This window comes from Heterocephalus glaber, unplaced genomic scaffold (assembly GCF_053883595.1).
Source record: "Heterocephalus glaber isolate CG9 unplaced genomic scaffold, H.glaber_assembly_v1.0 deba00001472, whole genome shotgun sequence".
NCBI classification, from domain to species: domain Eukaryota; kingdom Metazoa; phylum Chordata; class Mammalia; order Rodentia; family Bathyergidae; genus Heterocephalus; species Heterocephalus glaber.
Genome location: NW_028258315.1, coordinates 39,180,794 through 39,201,634, shown reverse-complemented (window position 1 = coordinate 39,201,634; position 20,841 = coordinate 39,180,794). Strand labels below are relative to the sequence as shown.

Below are 20,841 nucleotides of genomic sequence, written 5' to 3'. Positions count from 1 at the left end.
TTTAGAAACTGTTAGGCCTAGATCCTCAGGGAGCATATGTAGGTATACAGTTCTTAACTTCCAATACTCAAGAATGAGAGGTGTAACTCAGCTTGAAATGGTAGAAATGGAGAAGTTTGCAGAAAGAACTGGCCCTAGATTAAAGTTAGTTGTCTTCACTCATCCATTCATGGAATTCATTTCCAGTTGGTCAGCCACACATCCAACTGACTTACCGGTGGATGACCCACTGGATTAAACATTTCTCTTTTTTTTTAACTGTATATCCTTTTATTGGTACATTTTAGATATGCAATATAATGGCATTCATCATTGGAAATTTGCACCTTTACATACTCTTTTGGATTTTATTTTTCCCCCTTCCCCTGCCCTCCCTTTAACCCCTCCATCCCTCCCTATTTACAGAGACTTTGTTTCCTTTATTCATTTTCTCATATTAATTCCATTCCTTTCTTTCCCTTCCACTACCCCTTCCCCTTTGCCCCTTTTCGTCCCATTTCACACTACCTATTATACCTTTTAGTCCTTATTTGCACTTTGCACTTTCAGTTTCTCACACTAGAGAAACTATTTGGTATTTACATATGTGTGTCCTATTTATTTCACTTGAGTATGGCCTCAATGTGCATCCATTTAGCTATAAATGTCTCTAATTTCTTGTTTTTTACGGCTGAGTTGTACTCCATTTTATTTGAAAAAAAACACGTTTTCTTTATCCAGTCTCCAGTTGATGGGCTTTTGGGCTGTTTCCAAGTTTTAGCTATTACAAACTGTGCTGCTATAAACATGGGTGCACATATATCACTGTGGTATGATTCTTTTAATTCTTTGGGGAAGATACCCAGCAGGGGAATATCGGGGTCAAATGGGACTTCCAGTCCTAGTGCTTTGAGGTATCTCCATACTGATTTTCACAGTGTTTGCACCAGTCTACACTCCAACCAGCAGTGGAGCAGGGTTCCTCTTTCCCCACAGCCCCGCCAGCATTTGTTATTGGTTGATTTCTTGATAGCCATTCTTTCTGGGATGAGGTGGAATCTCAGCATTGTTTTCATTTGCATCTCTCTAATGACCAATGATGTTGAACATTTTTTCATACGTTTATTTGCCATTTCTACTTCTTTGTGTGAGAAATGTCTGTTCATTTCAGATGCTCATTTTCAGATTGGGTCTTTAAATTTGGGGGTCTGATTTTTTTAAGTTCTTTATAGATTCGAGATAGTAGACCTTTGTCTGAGGGACCACTGGTGACAATTTTTTCCCACATAGTGGGTTGTCTCTTCACACTGCTGGTGGTTTCTCTTGCTGTGCAGAAGCTTTTAAGTAAGAAAATATCACACTTGTTGATTGTTTCTGCTAGTTCACGGGCAACTAAGGTTTTGTTCATAAAATCTTTTCTGACACCAATGTCTTCAAGAGTTCTGCCTAACCTCTGTTCCAGCCTGTTCAGCATTTCTGTTTTAATATTTAGATCTTTAATCCATTTCCATTTTAGTTGAGAGCATGATGAGAGATATAGGTCTAGTTTTAGTCTTTGGCAAGTTGAAACCCAATTTTTCCAGCACCATTTATTAAAGAGGCTATCTTTCCTCCAGTGAGGGTGCTTGGCTCCTTTGTCAAAGATGAGTTGGCTGAGTGTGTCTGGTGTTGTTTCTGCATCTTCTGATCTGTTCCACTGATCCTCGGGTCTGTTTCTTTGGCAGTACCATGCTGTTTTTACCACAGAAGTTTTGTAGTATAGTTTCAAGTTGGGGGTTGTAATACCCCTGCCATGTCTCTCTTACCTAGAATTGCTTTTGCTATTCTAACTCTCTTCTTGTTCCAAATGAATTTTTGGACTGTTTTCTCAAGGTTCATAAAGTATGGGGCTGGGATTTCAATTGTGATTGCATTGAATCTATGTAGCAGTTTTGGAAGTATGGCCATTTTCACTATGTTGTTCCTTCCTACCCAGGAGCAAAGTATGTCTTTCCATTTGCTGGTATCTTCTTCAATTTCTCTTTTCAGAGTGCAATAGTTTTCAGAGAAGAGGTCTTTGATTTCTTTTGTTAGGTTGACTCCTAGGTATTTCAGTTTTGGGGGCTCTATTGTGAAAGGAATTGTTTGCCCTATTTCTCTCTCAGTGAGTCTGTGGTTCATGTAGAGGAAAGCTGTTGATTTTAGTGTGTTGACCTTGTATCCAGCTACTTTACTGAATTTAGTTATTAAGTCTAGAAGACTTTTGGTGGAATTCTTAGGGTCTTCTATATAGAGTATCATGTCATCTGCAAATAATGACAATTTGACTTCTCATTTCTTATTTTTATTCCTTTTATTTCTTTCTCTTGTCTAATTTCCATGGTTAATGTTTCCAAAACTATATTGAACAGGAGTGGTGATAGTGGACATCCTTGTCTTGTTCCTGATTTGAGTGTGAAGGATTTCAGTTTTTGACCATTTAGTATGATATTGGCTGTTGGCTTTTCATAGATGGCTTTTATCAGAGTGAGGTAGAGACTTGATTTGATTTTGTCAAATGCTTTTTCTGCATCTATTGAGATGATCATATGGTTTTTGTCTTTGGCTCTATTTATATAGTGTATTACATTGATTGATTTGTGTATGTTGAACCATCCCTGCATCCCTGGGATGAATCCCACTTGGTCAGTGTGTGTGATCTTCTTGATGATCTTCTGCATTCTATTTGCCAGTATCTTATTAACGATTTTTGCATCTATGTTCATTAGTGAGATTGGCCTATAGTTCTTTTTTTCAGTTGGGTCTTTCTCTGCTTTGGGGATCAAGGAATAAATTTGGGAGTATTGCTTCCCTTTCAATTTCATTGAAGAGTTTAAACAGTAGTGGCAGTAGTTCCTCTCTAAATGTCTTGTAGAATTCAGCAGTGAAGCCATCAGGACCTGGGCTTTTCTTAGTTGGTAAGTTTTTAATTATGTTTTCAATTTCCTTGATTGATATTGGGTCATTTAGAATTTTAAGGACTTCTTCATTCAACTTTGGTAATTCATACTTATCTAGGAATCTGTCCATTTCTTCTGTGTTGTCCATCTTATTGGTGTATAGGTTCTGGAAGTAGTTATTGATGATCCTCTGGATTTCTGCTGGGCCCATTGTAATTTCACCCTTTTCATTCCTAATTGCATGGATTTGGGCCTTTTCTTTCCTTTTTCTGGTAAGTTCGGCTAAGAGTTTGTCAATTTTGTTTATACTTTCAAAGAACCAACTCTTGGCTTCATTAATTTTTTTGTATTGTTCTTTTAGTCCCCATTGCAGTGATTTCTGCCCTGATCTTTATAATTTTCTCCTTTCTATGGGCTTTGGGTTTGTCCTGCTCTTCTTTTTCTAGAAGCTTGATGTTCAGCATCAAGTTGTTTCACTGGGCTCACTCGGTTTTCCTAATATGAGTATTCACTGCTATGAATTTCCCTCATAAGGCTGCTTTCATTGTGTCTCATAGATTCTGATATGTTGTATTGTCATCGTCATTTAATTGAAGGAACTATCTGATTTCTTCTTTAATTTCTTCTCTGGTTATTCAGAAGTGTGTTGTTTAATTTCCATGTGTTTATGAAATTTTTGCAGTTTCTTTTGCTATGGATATCCAATGTTATCACACTATGGTCTGATAATATACAGGGAATAACTTCAATTCCTTTACACTTAATTAAACACGTTCTATGAGTGAGTGCGTGTTCCATTTTGGAGAACAACCCACGTGCAGCTGAATTGTATGTGTATTCTGATTTTGTGGGGTGGAACACTTTGTAAACATCTGTTAAGTTCATTTATTCAACAACTTGAGGTCTAGTATTTTGTTGCTTATTTTTTGTCCAGTTGATCTATCTCTTTGTGACAATGGGGTATTGAGGTCCCCCACTACTATTTTATTAGTGCTTATATGATTTTTCATGTCCATTAGTATTTGTTTTATATAGTTGGGTGCACTAGTATTTGGTGCATAGATATTTATGATTGTCATCTCTTCCTCTTGGATTGTTCCCTTTACAAGGATGTAGTGTGCTTCTTTGTCTCTCTTAATCAGTGTGGGTTTGAAATCCACTTGATCTGCAAAGAGATAGCTACTCCTGCTTTTTGGGGGGGTTCCTTTCATATGGAGTATTGTTTTCCACCCTTTAACTTTCAGTCTATGAGTTTCTTTTTGAATTAAGTGTGTTTCTTGTATGCAACATATTGTTGGTTCTTGCCTTGTGACCCATTCTGCCAGTCTATTTCTTTTGATTGGTGAATTGAGACCATTAACATTGATGGTTCTAACTGAAACGTATTGACTTGTCATTGCCATGACATTTTCTTTTTATTAGATTCTCCCCCTTTGCTTTTTTTTTTTGCTTAAATTCTTTTATTGGTACATTTTAGGTATTCAATATGTTTGCATCCCCTTTGGTTTTAATTTCCTGTCATGCCCAGTGGATTCATTCTGCTATGCTTCCTGGGGTTGTGATCCTCACTGTCATTTCATAGGGTTTTGTCTAAAATTTTTTGGAGTGCTGGTTTGATATTCATGAAGTTCCTAAGGTGCTCTTTGTCATGAAAGTATCTTTTTTCTCCATCCATTTTGAAAGATGGTTTTGCAGGGTACAACAATCTGGGTTGGAGGCTGTTTTCTTTTAGGGCTTGGAATATGTCACTCCAAGCTCTTCTTGCCTTGATGGTTTATGATGAGAAGTCTGCTGTGATTCTGATGGACTTTCCTTTGTATGTGATTTGTTTCTTTTCTCTAACTGCTTGTAGAACTTTTTTCTTCTGCTGTTTTCTGGAATCTTAATAATTATATGCCTATGTGTAGATTTTTTTTGATCAAGGCTAGTTGGAGTCCTATATGCCTCACTTATCTGTATGTCAAGTTCTTTTCCACTGCTTGGGAATTTTTTTGCCGTCACTTCTGTGAACAGTTTTTTTATGTCATCTGCACTCTCTCCTGTTTCTTTGTTGACACCAATCAGTCTTATGTTATTCTTCTTCACATCATTGGATCAATCTAACAGCTGCTGGATTGATTTCTCATGGTCCCTTACAATTTTAAAGAAATTTTTCTTTTCCAGGTCACTAATTGCAATCTTATCTTCTATATCTGAAATTCTGTCCTCACATTGGCTCATTCTGCTGTGTAGACTTTCAATGGAGTTTTTAATCTCCTGGAAATCTGTTTGCATCTGTTTTATGGATCCCACTTGTTTCCTATTTGGGGATTCCATCGTGTTCCTCAGCTCCTCTATTTTTTATCTGTGTCCTCTCTAGATTTATTAATCATGTCTTGTACTATGGGCACAATCTCTGCTGTTATGTGAGAAATTATTTCTGATTTCATTTTTTCAAGATCTTCTTTTGGTGCTAGTTCAGGGAGTCCAAGTGGTTGAGTATCAGAGTGTTCCATCTCATTTCCCTTTGAGGTTGCTGTAGGTGATCTGGAAGTCTGGTTCTGAGACTTGTTTATGTGTCTTCTCATTTTGACAGGGGGAGCGGAGCATGTTGCTGGTGCCCACACAGCTCACTTCCTCTGTGCTGGGAGCAGTGATAGGGTGGCCTGGAAGCCTCCTACTCTTCACTGGGAGCTGTGACATGTTGACCTCGAAGCCTCCTCTGCACTGGGAGCTGTCAATTAAATATTTCTTTTGAGATGAGTTAATAGTTATTGAGCAATGGGCTGGGGATTTACCTCAGTGACGCCATAGCTGTCTCACAAGCACAAGGTCCTAAGTTCCATCCCCAGTACCAAAAAAAAAAAAAAAAAAAGTTATTAAGCAGCATCCGAGAGCCCAGAGTAACTGAGATGAGGCAGAAAATAAAGGTAAATAACAGACAGGGGCCCTGCTCATCAGGATCTTAAAAGAACATTAGCGGAGGAAATAACAAACACAAAGCAGAAAATGATCAAGTTTTAGAAGCTTCCTGTTCAAGAGAGCTTCCCCTGCATGTGCTCAGGGCTTTGAGAGCAGAGCCTGACATGAGGCCTTGGAGAGAGGTGGTTGAGTTTGTGGATTTACCACCTGGGGAGGTCCTGATGTCAGTGCTGCTAATAGTTGGAGGGCAGAACATTGGCAACAGATGTTTTCCAAATGCTCTACCAAAAAAACCCAAATATCTAGACCTTGTTTAATCTGTAGGTTAAACAGAGAAACAAGGACTCAAGAACACCAGTGCCAACTCCTGAAACCACTACTGGGTCACTGTGGGTGTGATCCAAATTTTACCTTCCAAATCAATCTTACTCTCCCTCTATCTTCTCATCAGTAAAATTGGGATAACCTCTGGCAGCCTTGCAAAGCACAGCTAATTAGCATTTATGACAAATGAGAAATTATATAACAGGTTATGTAAATGCACAATAGCAGCAAGAACCAAAATGCTTTGCCTGTGGCATTTTGACTTGAAAGGAAATCTGAAAATACAAAAGAAAAAAATGCACCAAGTATGGTAAGAGGTACTAAGGACAGTGCAAGTGACACTCCCTGAGAACTCTGTGCAGGAAGGCTGAGCTCCGCAGTGGTGTCTAGGCACATTTTATAAACGTGATAGCAAGTTCTCACAACTGGTTCTATGTATGTAATGATGCTGCCAGATTGAGAAAATATGCAATTATGATAGGTGCTAAAAATGTCATATTCATACAATTACATTTCCCCCAACTTCTGTTGGGAGTTAAATCATTTGTTTTAATTGCTTTGACTAAAGGTCATTCATTTGAAATCTGAATCTCTTCTATTACATCATTCTGAAACCTAAATATATAGTAGTTGAACATTTATATTTAATAATTAGGGTAAAAATGAATGTGCTTCAATCTGGTAAAAGAAATCAAATGACCTTGAGGAAGCAGAAAGAATCATTTGAATTCAAAGAATTCTTTTTAGCTCCATGTCCCACTGTTTCTTGCTAATACACTATTATTATCACTGTTAACTTCCCTAGAAACAAAGAAGGGGGGAAATGTTGCAGAGGAAATCCATGACTCCTCAAGGTCACAATGCTATGCAAGCTAAGTTGGAAAGATCTGGAGTCAGAACCCAGAAACCAGAAACTTGTGCCTCCAATTTTTGTCACTTAGTAGCTCTTTGGACTTTGATCAGTCATGTTACCAATTTCCTCCTCTGAAAAGTGATATCAATAGATAAGATAGATCAATGATACATAAATATCATGTACATACATAAATAGCATGAATACTAAAATGTTCTTTTTTCCTCTGAACATCTCTGAAGTGAGAAAGCATCTTACACTTTGATGATGTAATTTAATTGGTAGCATTTATGCTTGCAGAAGCTTCAATGAAATAGTGGTGCATCTTAAAATCTATGAATCGTAGTTTTTTGATTTTAAGGCTTAATAATAAGCCAGTTCTGAGAAGTAAATGTGAGTGTGCTACACACATGGGCAGGATGTGTGGGAAGATTATTAGACTGAGGTGGTCACTCTCACTAAGAACCTCATTTGGTGACTGGGATATGGTAGATGAAACAGAAGCCCACTTTTGAAAATACATTTTGGTCTAGTCCTAACTTTTGGAATGCATGGCTGTTAAATAAGACAATTTTAATACACCTAGTCAAGAGTAGGGAGTAGGCATTGCTAGGTCAGGGCCAATAAAACAATCAAAAGTTTTATGGAATGTATCTCAGAAGTTTATTATTTAAATCTGAATACCTTAGTAGCTTGTCATCTTGATATCTTTGACAAGTGCATGTAAGGATTTTTGACACCAAGGAAGTTTCCAATATACATTTACTATATAAAAAATAAATGTAAAATACATAACAGGGTTTCTAAATTGCTACTGTTTATTTTAAGAAATAAAACATTCATCATCTTAAAATTCTGCAGTTCGGTACACTGATTGCTGTGTGCTAAGGGCGAGGGTAGCAGCAAATTATAGCCGATTCGGCAGCACAGATAAACTGCAGCTGTTTTTAGATCAGTTTCTGCAACATCCGTGGTGGAATTCAGAATTTACTGCGAGCTGGCTTTTCTCTTTTTACCAGCTTAATTACTCTCAGGGGTCCTGAGCAAATGATGTCCCTGCATCTATAGAGAAAGAAAATGGCAAAAAATATTCAGCATCGTTTTCTAAAATGCAAAAATCACCTTCTCTAGGAGTTTGCATTCTCACCCCAGCCCCTTCTGTCCTCTAAAATTTGGAAGGAGGACAAGTCCCTTCCCAGTTCTGCACACTCTTCTCATCCCAGGACCCTCTCTCTCTCTCTTGCTCTTTCACTCTCTCACTCTCGCCTGGCCTCCCTTTCACCATGATGGAGCAAGCCTGGCCTCTGCGGGCTGAGCACACTCAGCCTGTATTTCTGGCCATCATTTGCACCCTTGGGGAGAACCCTGCACATCACCTTCACCCATTGATTGCTAAATGTTAGTGCTCCTGGGAGAGAGGTATGGAAACAACCATTTGAGAATTCATTCGTATTATTTTTGCCATGAAATAAAGTCCAGCAATGTAATTTTTTTCTAGCATCTATTGAGAATTTACCATTTACCTTATGTACTTATTTTGCCCCTTTTAAAAATTGTTTTCCATTTTTATTTTTTGGTAGTACATGTTTGTATTACAGAATAATCACATTCCTTGTATGGAGTTGGTGGATCTACACAACACATCTCAATTCTTTGTTTCATCCCCTTTCCTTCCATCTCTTAATCCTCTTCCCACTTGAAAAAGATCTATCTCCCTACTTCCTGTTATCTATCTTTCATTTTGCTCTTTATTTGGATTTTGGATTTCTCAAATAAGAGAAGCCATGCAATATTTAAGCTTGTGTGCTGTTTACCTTATTTAGATCCCTCATAATCACTGTCAGCACAGGAGGGTGTTATTACTAGGAGTTTTTTGTTTTGTTTTGTTTTGTTTTGGGGTTTTTTTGTTTGTCTTTGTGGTATTGAAGATTGTACCCAGAGCCTTTGCATTGAGCTACATCCCCAGTCCTTCTTTGCTTTCTTTCCTTTCTTTCCTTTCCTTTCCTTTCCTCTTTCTTTCTTTCTTTCTTTCTTTCTTTCTTTCTTTCTTTCTCTCAACAGGCTTGCTAATTTGCCAAGGCTGGGCTCAAACTTGCAATCCTCCTGCCTCAGCCTCCCAGAGTGCTCAGATTACAGATGTGTTCTACCATGCCCAGGTTAGGAGTGGAGTTAATTCAGTGACTACATCTTGAGAAGAACTGACCTTAAATTGAAAGCATGGGGAATCTGGGGGTAAGAGTGAAGTAGTAGTGATATAGGGGGAATGGATGTAACACTTGAACCTACTAGATTTTCTAAAATTGAAGAATGAATTTTAGGAACAGAGGTTAAGAGTGGGAAAAATTTATTGAGAGAAAGATAGCTTCTGTCTAAGAGAGATAGAAGGGGAACCAGAAAATGGGCTGTTGGGGAACCCTGTTTCACAGGGAGTTTTTATAGAGCAAAGCCACAAGGTGAGGTGGGTTCAAGGTGGGACAAAACTATAGTCAACTAATAAGATTACAAGTATAGTCATTTAGGTAATATTGATTCAATGAGAAATCATAAGGTGGACAGGAGGTGGGGCAAAACTATGGTCAACCAATAAGATTACAACAAGTATAGTTGCTTAGGTAATTGATTAATGGGAATTAAATGGGGAAGCAAGTAACTAGCAAGCATAATGAGCAAAGATTTTCACTCATAATGGTAAAGGATTTTCTCTGGAAGATCTAGGTCCCCCACCCAGGTGATTGATACCTATTTAGAATATCAATCACTGCTATTCATCCCTAGGGGAAGTAGGAGGTGTAGTAGTTTCTCTTCTTTTACAATTCTGACCAACTGTCAGTGAATGTGTCTCTATTTTCCTCCATGTTGACTCCTCCTCGAGGGCTGACCCTGTCTAACTGCCTACAAGATATCTAATTAACTTGCCTATCTACAATAATAGGAGGTAGCACCAGTTTGCATCTAAACCCAGGCTTTCTGGTGCCAGAGCCTACACTTTTGACTCATTGACTCATCTTTGCCTGTCTGGTATGAGAATTTGAGGCATGAGGAACAAAAAACATAATACAAAAAACAGGAAGGTTGTGAGCTGTTCATCATCCTGTCCTTGGTCAGCTCAGCCTCTATGATAAGAAATAGGATATTTTGACATGTAACATTCTCCTGGAGTTCAGGCTGACACCAGACACAAAGTTTACATTTGAAACCTGGATTCCTTAGTCAAGCGCATTGAAGAATAGGCCAGAGATAATGTCAGATTGCCTTGTGGAATGAGCCCAGTTTTAGGAAGGGATATTATTGGCAGCTTTAAAAGAGTACACAAAGACAGTAGTGATGAGAGACCATGCTGGATGCAGAGATGCCACCATGGCTCTCAATGAAAGCTCTGAAGCTTTTCCAAAAGTAGTCCCACTCTGGCAATTATGTGGGAGACATTTGCACTTTGCAAAGAGCTAGCAATCCTGCTGAGGAATTATGCAGTTAATGTGCTAGAAAATCCTTTATAAAATGCCATTTCCTTTCCAGCTTTCCAGCATCCCACACCTGTGCTTTGCCAGTTTCTTATATACAATGGCCTTACTGGCGCTGTTAGACTTCATTGTGACAATCCATGTCATAACCACTCACCATCTTCATGAAACCCACTGAGCTGTCTGGACACTTCAGTCAGGCTTAGAATCTCCTTCATGTCACTAAGAGACCAGGTGGCTTCTAAGCAATGACACCAAACCCAACTTCTATCATCATCCTTAAATTATGCTTCCCTATGCTATAGCTTCTCAATCTTTCCCTTTCTTTCGAATCTAATTGAGATGACTATGAGGATAGGTTCTTCTCCTAGGCTCAGGACCCAGTGCAAAGAATGGACTGTCTTTAGCCTAAGCTCCCAAGAGTTGTTTATTTACATCCTTTGTAGCTGATCAAATCTGAAACAGTAATAAAAAAATATAGACAATATGAGGTTATGTTTTGTCTTCTGGGTCTGACAGTGTTCCTCACACAAGTTGCTTTACCTGTCTGGACTCTGGGCTCCTCCTGCCTAGTGAGATAGGCTTATTTAGTATTATGATTCTATAATCCCCACACCAGAGGAGTAGAAATTCTCATTATGTTGGACTGCAGAGCAGTAATCAAAATTTAGTAAAATTCTTAATTAAGCACTAAATGCTGATGCACAGAATCTGAAAGAAGCTAATGTTTGCACCTAACATTACCATTCATTTTTTTTTTATGGTGGACATCAGAGTAGATACAGCACATCACTAAATGATGAGACAAATGACTTCATATTAAAAAAAACAGGGAGCCATTGAACCACACTAAGTCCCAGGCTCCACAGGAAAAAAGGCAAGTTGACTGAAAGGCAATAATGTAAAATAATCAGCTTATCCATGTAGATATGAAGTTACATCCCTGGGAGCTGAGCACCAGAAGCTAGCCCCATGGACCTTACCAAGTGGATGAAAATTTGTCAGAAGTTCAGTACAAAATGAGTCAGGAAAAGGATAAGCAAGTGCCAGATTCTAGGGAAAAGAAAACAGAATACTATGAAATCAATCAAAAAACTAAATAACAAAACAGACTGATCTGAGGCTCAATATGAATACCAGTCCAAGAGCAGCCTGGCTTGAGGGTGACAGGTTAGCCAAGCAGCAACCTAGGATCAGAATTTAGCAAAACAGAATTTGCTAAAGTGTTAGAATCAGTATCCAATAAGCTATTTTGGGGGATATTTTATGTGTGTGAAACTGAGCCTAGGTGGATCTTGATCTCTTAAAACGTGTACGGGGGGCGGGGGGGGGGTGTTACTGAACTCAAGCCTCTCTTATGGAGCTACATCTCCAGTTCTTTTTAAATTTTAATTGTTTTTAAATTTTGAGGCAAGGTCTTGCTAGATCACTAAGCTGCTCACGCTGGGCTTGAGCATGCCATCCTCTTGCTTCAGCTTCCAAGTGCTGGGATTACAAGTGTTTACCACCATTCCCAGCTAAAAATTATTCTTCAAGGTCCAAGCTTAGTAATTCTTATTATAATAGGTACATATGAATGTATAAAAACTTGGAATAAGTCTTCTATGCAAATTACCATAGCCTAATATTAGGCTAAGTTAAAAAATTCAGAGAATAAATGAGTCAGAATTTTAAGAAATGAAATGACCCATAACATTACTTTTGACAGTTTTTGTTATGTATGTAAGATGTGTCTATATTATTAACATTTAGGATAACATTATAGAAGCTTTGGAACTTCACAAGTCAACAGCTAATTTGATTTCTTAGTGGTAGAAAAAGAAAAGAAAAATAATCCTGACAGATGTATCCCAGGAAAGCAAAGTGCTGAAATCAAAGAATGCCGGAAATGCTCCTGTCAGGTCTCATTCTCTTCACAAAAGCCTCCTTTTAGATGAGTAGTTTTAGGGTGTACCTTCCAGATGCTGAGCTAAGCCAGGCCACAGAGCTGGCCCCAAGTTCAAAGACTAATGAGAAAGATGAGTTGAACCTGGTTAAGCAACCTGGTTACGATTGCTTTCAGTTGTATTTACTATTAAACCAGCAAGCACAGTTCAAAAGACACACATGAGACCCAGATGAAGAGTGACTGAGGCTCTCTGTCTTCATAGTTATTCAAAAAGGGTCAGATATGGTCCCATAGTCCAGGGGAAGAAAGTCTTTCTGTTTAGAGGAGCCCAGAACCTCTGGCTATTGCTGCATATAACACAGTTTATCAGGAAATGGGGATGGCTACCTTGTCCCCCATGTTTGTTACCAGCTGAAAAATCCACACCCCATTTACTGTTCTGGCATCCTCTTTTCCTCTTCATTGTTGCATCTACTAAATCTTTCATTGCATCAGGCGAGGCATTGGGCTACTGTGCAAGAACTGAGCCTGTGTCACACTTTTTAAATGACATGACAACATGAGACTCTCCCCCAAAAGGACTTTGTAAGCATTTGTTTAAAGATCTTCAGAGAAATATGAAGTTTCTGCAAATTTTTATGGGAATAAGAAGGGGCAGAAGAAATGGATGAAAGACTCTTTCATATCTGACACCCTGTCCAATATTCACTGAAGTCAACAGAGGATATCACTGGATGCCTGAGCATATACAGATTGTGGCCTGACACCACAGAAAGAGGTAGGTAGATTTTCCAGAAAATACTAGACTATTTTAAATTTTGACCTAAGTTCTAGATAACAGAGGAGCCAAATATTCATATTCTCCCCATGCTCACGAGCATGTCCCCAAGCCTTCACCCAGCTAGTGAGTCTAAGGAGAGCAAAACCCAAGCTGAGCTTTAAGCTGCCAGGATGAAATGACTTGCAAAGGGAAATGAGGGCACACTGCTGACGGCAAGGGTAAGAGAATAGGGCATGTGTAATATGGGAACAGCAGCCGGAAAGCCAGAGCACAATATGAGATGCAACTATCGGGAGAAACAAAGGGCAGCCAGACAATATTTCACAAATACATTAGGAACAAGACAAAGGAGAATGTAGACCCGCTAATTAGTAGGCAGGGAAAACAAATAGCAGATGCATCAGAATGCTTGAGCTTTTAATACCTATTATGCTCTAGGCTTCACAAAAATGGTTAGCTATCATCAGAAGCTGAATATAAACCACAGTAATGAGCACATGGGGAAAAAGGGGGGGAAGTTTAAATGGAAATCAAACAGATTAGTAACTATTTAGTCAAGCTGGATGGCTTCAAATCAGGACCTGACAAGAGTCAGGGTGCTATAGTAACAAAAATCTAGCTCATGAAATGTGAGTTCCCATTAAAAATGCTATTAAAGGAGTAGGAAGATTTCAGGTGGCTGCACTGCAAGCAATTGCGGGGTCAGCATTGAGCAACAGGAAATAAAAAGTGGCTGACAACAAGAGCATTGGCTCTTGAGGGAGAAACGCAGGTGTCCCCCACCCCCGTGTGACAATCAAGGTGCCAACCAACCCAGACCAAAAGCATAAATAAGCAAAGGTACCACAGATGGATGAGAGCTTGGGATGAGGTCCTGGAAGTACCACATTCCCAAAAGCCACCATGTCTCAATAAATGCATCATGCATTTGACCAAAGAAAGCAAATGTGGGAGCCTACAATGAGTTCTGCAAGGCTTCCACACCATGGCACTAGAAAACTGAGTAGAGGTCCTGGGCCTTTAGCTTTCATATTAATACCAGTTAAAGTACTTTCACCCCTGCTCTGTGTCGTGTACCATGTTAAATACTTTGCATACATTTTTAATTTTCTCTGTAATCTGTTAAGACAGGTACTATTAATATGTATAGTTTTAAACTCTTAACTCCTGGAGCCTCAGGATCCTTCATGTAACTGATTTAAACAGGCAGAGAAAGAGTGGTAAAAAAAGGCGGGGAGAGGCTGAATTTATCTGTCTTTCATTCTTTCTTTCTTTCTTTGTAAAATCTGCACAATTGCTTTGGTTTGTTAAAGTGACATTTAATTTATTTTATGATTTTTTTCATTGATATTGCTACTTAGAGCCATAAGCAAATGTGTTTAACAAATAAAACTTTGAAGCTCTGCATATTCATCACATTTTTTCTAACTACAAGATAATGAGAGAAGGAATGATCAAGGTCAGCTAGATAACAGTGGTCTATACTGGGCTGTAGTTATGAATGGGAATGACCACAGTCCAACCAAGGTCTCGCAAAGTGGCAACATCTTGAAGAGGTCATTTTTATCTGGAACAGAATGATAAAAATGTCATTTCACCACACTTTCTGCATCAATGGCAAATATTGCTAGATAATCCCTGTAATCTTTCTCTTGAAACCAAGATGATGCCCAAGAGTCCTGCTCCATATACAATACAAAATAATGTTTATAGAAATATTTTCCAGTATTTTATCAAGTAATTCTTCCTGGTATCCAGGTGTCTGGTATTAAGACAGTAGAACTTCTTGGCTTGATTTCTTTTTTAATTCATTCATTCAATTAACATTGGAAAACTTTGGGCTCAAATAGATCTTTTACATCTCTTCTTAACATATGGCATACTGATCAGAATTGCAAATATACATGAACACATGAAATGTACATAGTCAAGTATATAGTGTATCGCCTTCCCCAAAGTTAGAAATCTTGTAACTATCTTTTCACAGATCATATAACATCCAGTAAGGTACTCCAAGATAAACGTCTGTGAAAGGTCAGTAAGATATTTCTGTGGAGTAACCAGGTTATTACTAATCATATTTAATGTGTTTCTTCTCTGGAAGGTATTAGCAAAATGGTCAGCTCTGGATTAAGTTTAGGAGAGAGCCAATCAAGCAGAGAAGTGTTCAGTGTTGAAGTCCAGACTACAGGGCTGAAGCTCTCAGCCTCCCCTGCTGAGAGTAAGAGTTGATTCTAGGTCTCATGCAGAAAAGACCAGTGCCTACCTACAACTGTCAAATCAGTCTACCTCTGTGGAAATGAGTTAGAAGGGCAATAGCCATTCAACTTGACCCTGTAGAAAAACCCTAACAGATTCCTATGGTCTAATTTCCCTTTTCATAGGCACCACGCAGGTTCTGCAGGTCACCTGAGTTTTAGTGTGATTAACTAGGTTACAGTGTTCTTAAGTAATGCTCTTCAGACTTGCCTACACATATTTCTTTCAAAGGGTATCCGGAAACATTGTAGATACTTCCACCATGCACATTTAAACCATTTCTGAGAATGTGTAATTCTGAAGATGGCCACTTATATCCACTGTACTTCAGCTTTTATTGATTTAATGGTCATAGGGTTCCTCATCTTCAGAATTCTGATGCTTTATACACTTTACTGCGTGTTGCTGGGAAGCTGGTGAAATCTTTTGAGTTTAGTTCAAAACCAGCATAGGAGGTTCCCTTAGCCTCTACCATGAAGTTTGCCATTGCCCAGTATCTAAATGCAATGTTGATCCTTGAAGCTGTATTGGATGTATCGGGGCATCCATTGACCTCCATTCAGCACTTACTGACTTATAAATAACTATTGTTCCCGTTCTCCATTAGCATTAGGGATAAAACAATAAAAACAGATCCAGCACAGTCTCTGTCCTCCCAAAAATGGTAGATTTCATGCAGAATCAGTCATGGAACTGTGCAGAAGAGAAGGGAGCCTCCAAGGTCATAACCTATGAGTTATCAGTGGTGTCCATTTAGGAAATGGAAGATTTCATAATTCAAGCTGGTTAGTTCCACAAGGTAACAAGAACAGCTTAAGCCCATGCACAGTATCATCTAGTTTCTTTCAACCACAAAGTCAAAGTAGCAAAGTTGCTACAACTGCAAATTTCTACAGATAAACTGTATGTGGTAATGACTAGGGCAGATTTAGTTTCAATTATTCACAGATGCAAAAAAGTTGTACACAGAGATGTGAGATCTGTGTGCTCCTATCTAGTAGGAATGGAAAGGCTTTTGGAGAAACTGATATGGAAAAGTTTTAGATAACCTAATAGATTGAATATTAAGGTAGTTGCAGAAGCAAAACAAGTAATGTGTTCTTTTAAGATTTGCTTTTCCCATAACTCCTTGTTTAAGCTGACGATTATCTGACTCAACCTGTAACTTCATTAACCTAACAAAGTTACTATGCCAGGGTGAATTTACAATGTATATGGCCTATCTTGTGTCTGTGACTTGTAAATAGGAGCTGGAATTGTATTTACACATCAAAGACTACTAGGGATGAGATAATGGCTAAAAAGGATATAAAAAGGGAAATGCTGAACAAAGGACACCTGATACTGACCAGACTGGTTTCTGGAGTTCCTGCCCTCTCCCGAAAAGAAATTTTATTATTTTATCCGAATTCTGTGTCTCCATGTGTTTCTTTCCGAGATTTCTTCAACAAAACCTCTCATAAACTGTTGATATTTACAATAATGAGAAATCTGAAAATATTAAAATAAAAGAAATGGAAGAAATAAGAAAGAACTAGAGTGCCAATGAATAGCGGATACCTTCAAAAGACATTTTTTCCTTGAATTGAATGTGTTTCTCAGACGTTTGAAAAATTAAGTTTCTTCTGGGCATGTGTATGTGCATACATGCTTCTCTGTATGTTTGTACATAAATCAAACATAAAATAATCTTTTAGGAGATTCAGAAATCTCAAGGGTACAGTCAGAACCTATGGAGTATGAAGATAAAATGCTCAGATTCCTAAATAAATGTGCAATTAGTATTAACCCAGGATTGAGATCTGGGAACTGCAGCCATTTGTATAGTCTTACCACATGAAGCAACCAAGTGCATTGAAGGCACTTAATTTTAAGTTGATTCAAAAGAGATTTTAGATTCAAAAAAAATTTTAGAGACAATCTTTAGAAGGGCTAGAATTTCTTAGTGATATTTCAGGAATGTATGTTTTTGTTTTTGTTTAATAAGAGGTTTGGAACATGATCCTCTATTTTCCATCACAACAGTATTGAAATGCTGCCCCATAATCTGATTGAGGATGTGAGTATTGTTTTCTTCTGTTTTGTTTTGTTTACAAGCTAATAAATTACCAAGGCAGTTTTGAAACTTTGGATGAAATTTATAAGCTTTTATTTACAAATATAGGATGTATGTTTCTCGTGGTGACAGACAATCTCTAACATTTAGTGTCTGGAAAACTAGAAAAATCTCACATGTTCCATGAATGTTAAGTTGGTATACATAAGCATGTGATTAGATTTCTGATAATATCTTTGCTCTAGCACAAATACAGAAGGCTTTGATTATAATGTATATGATTCTTTTTATTGTATATACTTATGAGGTACAATATTGTAGAATGATTAAATCAGTCTACTCAGAAGTCTCCAACCCCTGGTCATGAACAGGTTAGGAACAGGGCTACAGAGTGGAGGTGAGGGACAGGCAAATGAGAGAAGCTTCATCTGTTCATCCTTATTCACAGCTACTTCCCATCTGATCTCTAGTATTCCTATCTGATCTCTACCTCTGTCAGATCAGCAAGGACATTAGATTCTCATAGGGATGCAAAGCCTACTGTTAGCTAAACTTGGGAGAGTTCTAGGATGGGTGTCCTTTGACTCATCTTGAAACCATCTCCCCCACCCACTGTCTCTGGAAGTATTCTCCTCCATGAAACAGGTCCTTGGTGCCAAAAAGTTTGAGGATCGCACCTCTATCTGATTTATCCATTCCTCACCTATCGTCATTTTTCATGTGTTGAGAACACATAAAATCAACTTTCTTGCTAACATTCAAGCATATTGTGTATTATTATCAACTGTAGTCATCATGCTGTACAACAAAATGCATTCCTCTTAATTGAAATTTTATGTCCTTGACCAGCTTCTCCCCAGTCACCCAAGACAGGAAAATGCTATGTTGATCTCTCCTTCTACAAGCTCAACAGTTTTTTAATTGTACATGTAAGAGAAATCATGAGGTATTTGTCTATTGTCCCTGGCTCATGTTAACATAACATCCTCCAGATTCATCCATGTTGTCACAGATAATAGGATTTCCTTCTTTTTTACATCTGAGTATTATCCCTATTATACAACATATATATATGAATATGTTAGAATAATGTTATATATATATCATATTCTTTATCCGTTCATCAGCTAGATACTTTGATTAGTTTTATATCTTTGTTATTGTAAATAATGTTGCAGTGAATATGGCATGTAGATATTGCTTTATACAATTTCATTTTACTACTGAGTAGTAGAATTTCTAAATCATAAGACAGCTCTATATTTAATTTTTAATAGACTTCCTTTTATGATTGTTATCTAAAATGTACCCCCAAAGGATCATTGTATTGAACCTGAATAGCTCTTGCAGGGTGATGTGGATCATGGAGACTCAAACTTCATTAGTGTATTAACCCACGGATGACCTCATAGTCAATGGCCTTGCATCCTAATTGGATGCGGCAACTAACTACAGCTGTGGCTTTGGGGGTTATATTTTGTTCCTGGTCCCTTCCTGGTATTCTGCTTTGCCACCCTCTCTGCTTCCTGCCTGCCATAAAGTTAGCAGCTTTCTTCCATCACACCCTTTCATCCTGATCATCCTGCTATACCACAGGCCTAAAAGCAACTGAGAAAGCTAACAATTGACTGAAACCCTGAAACCATGCTCCAAAATAAACTTTAGCTCCTTTAAGGTATTATTATCAGATGTTTTGTCACAATGACAGAAACTTACTGACATACCTCCATACTATTTTCCATACTTGATGGCTGTACTAATTTGCATTCCCACCAACAGTGTACAAGCAGTCCCTTTTGTTCACATCCTCACCATCTCTTGTTATCTTTTGTCTGCTTGATAGAAGCCATCCTAACAGGTATGAGAAAATATCTCCTTATGATTTTAATTTGCTTTTGCTTGACAATTATGTTGAAAATCTTTTCCATAAATAAATGATGGTATAATACTAAATCGATCAGCTCTACTTTTTTTATTTTTTTTGTATTAAATTCTTTTATTGGTACATTGTAGGTATACAACACAATTACATTTCTCATTGGGAATTGTACCTTTACATAATGCATCTTGGTTCTTATTTTTTCCCCATTCCTAGCCCTCCCTTCACGCCTTCCGCCCTTCCCTATTTACAAAGACTTTATTTCCATTTTTTCCATTTCTCATCATTTTTCCTTTCCCTTCTATCCTTTCCCCTGCCCCTCCCACTACCCCTACCTCTTTGGTCCTTTTCTTCCTATTTTACATTATCGATTTGTCATTCTAATCATTGGTACATTTTAGGTATACAATATAATGACATTCATTATTGGAAATTTGCACCTTTACATAGTCTCTCTTGGTTCTTATTTTTCACCCTTGCCCAGCCCTCCCTTCAACCCCTCCAGTCCTCCCTATTTACAAAGATTTTGTTCTTATTTTTCCATTTTCTCATATTAATCCCATTCCCTTCTATCCTTTCTCCTAGCCCTCCCACTCCCTTCCCCTTTGCCCCTTTTCTTCCTATTTCATGTGACCTATTGTACATTTAGTCCTTATTTACACTTTCAGTTTCTCACACCAGAGAAACTATTTGGTATTTACACATGTGTGTCCTATTTATTTCACTTAAGAGTATTGCCTCAATGTGCATCCATTTAGCTATAAATGTCTCTAATTTCTCATTTTTGATGGCTGAGTAGTACTCCATTTTATAAAAAAAAAATGCATTTTCTTTATCCAGTCTCCAGTTGATGGGCATTTGGGCTGTTTCCAAGTTTTAGCTATCACAAACTGTGCTGCTATGAACATGGGTGCACATATATCACTGTGGTATGATTCTTTTAATTCTTTGGGGAAGATCCCCAGCAGTGGAATAGTGGGGTCAAATGGGACTTCCAGTCCTAGTTCTTTGAGGTATCTCCATACTGATTTCCACAGTGCTTGCACCAGTCTACTCTCCCACCAGCAGTAGAGCAGGGTTCCTCTTTCCCCACAGCCCCACCAGCATTTGTTATTGGTTGATTTCATGATAGCAGCCATTCTTTCTGGAGTGAAGTGGAATCTCAGCATTGTTTTCATTTGCATCTCTCGAATGACCAGTGATGTTGAACATTTTTTCATGTATTTATTTGCTATTTCTACTTCTTTGTGTGAGAAATGTCTGTTCATTTCAGATGCCCATTTTTGGATTGGGTCTTTAAATTTGGGAGGTCTGATCTTTTTAAGTTCTTTATAGATTCGAGATAGTAGACCTTTGTCAGAAGAAGAGCCGGTGAAGATTTTTTCCCACATTGTGCGTTGTCTCTTCACACTGCTGGTGGTTTCTCTTGCTGTGCAGAAGCCTTTTCATAAGAAGAGATCCCACTTGTTGATTGTTTGTGCTAGTTCATGGGCAACTGAGGTTTTGTTCATAAAATCTTTTCCTACACTGATGTCTTCAAGG

General features: G+C 38.1%; 1 protein-coding gene across 4 annotated transcripts in view; it reads left to right on the top strand.

Annotated features, from left to right (window-relative positions):
- Celf2 (CUGBP Elav-like family member 2) overlaps nucleotides 1-20,841 on the top strand; it is an 830,356-nt gene that overhangs the window by 45,746 nt on the left and 763,769 nt on the right. The gene's annotated exons all lie outside the window — the stretch shown is intronic.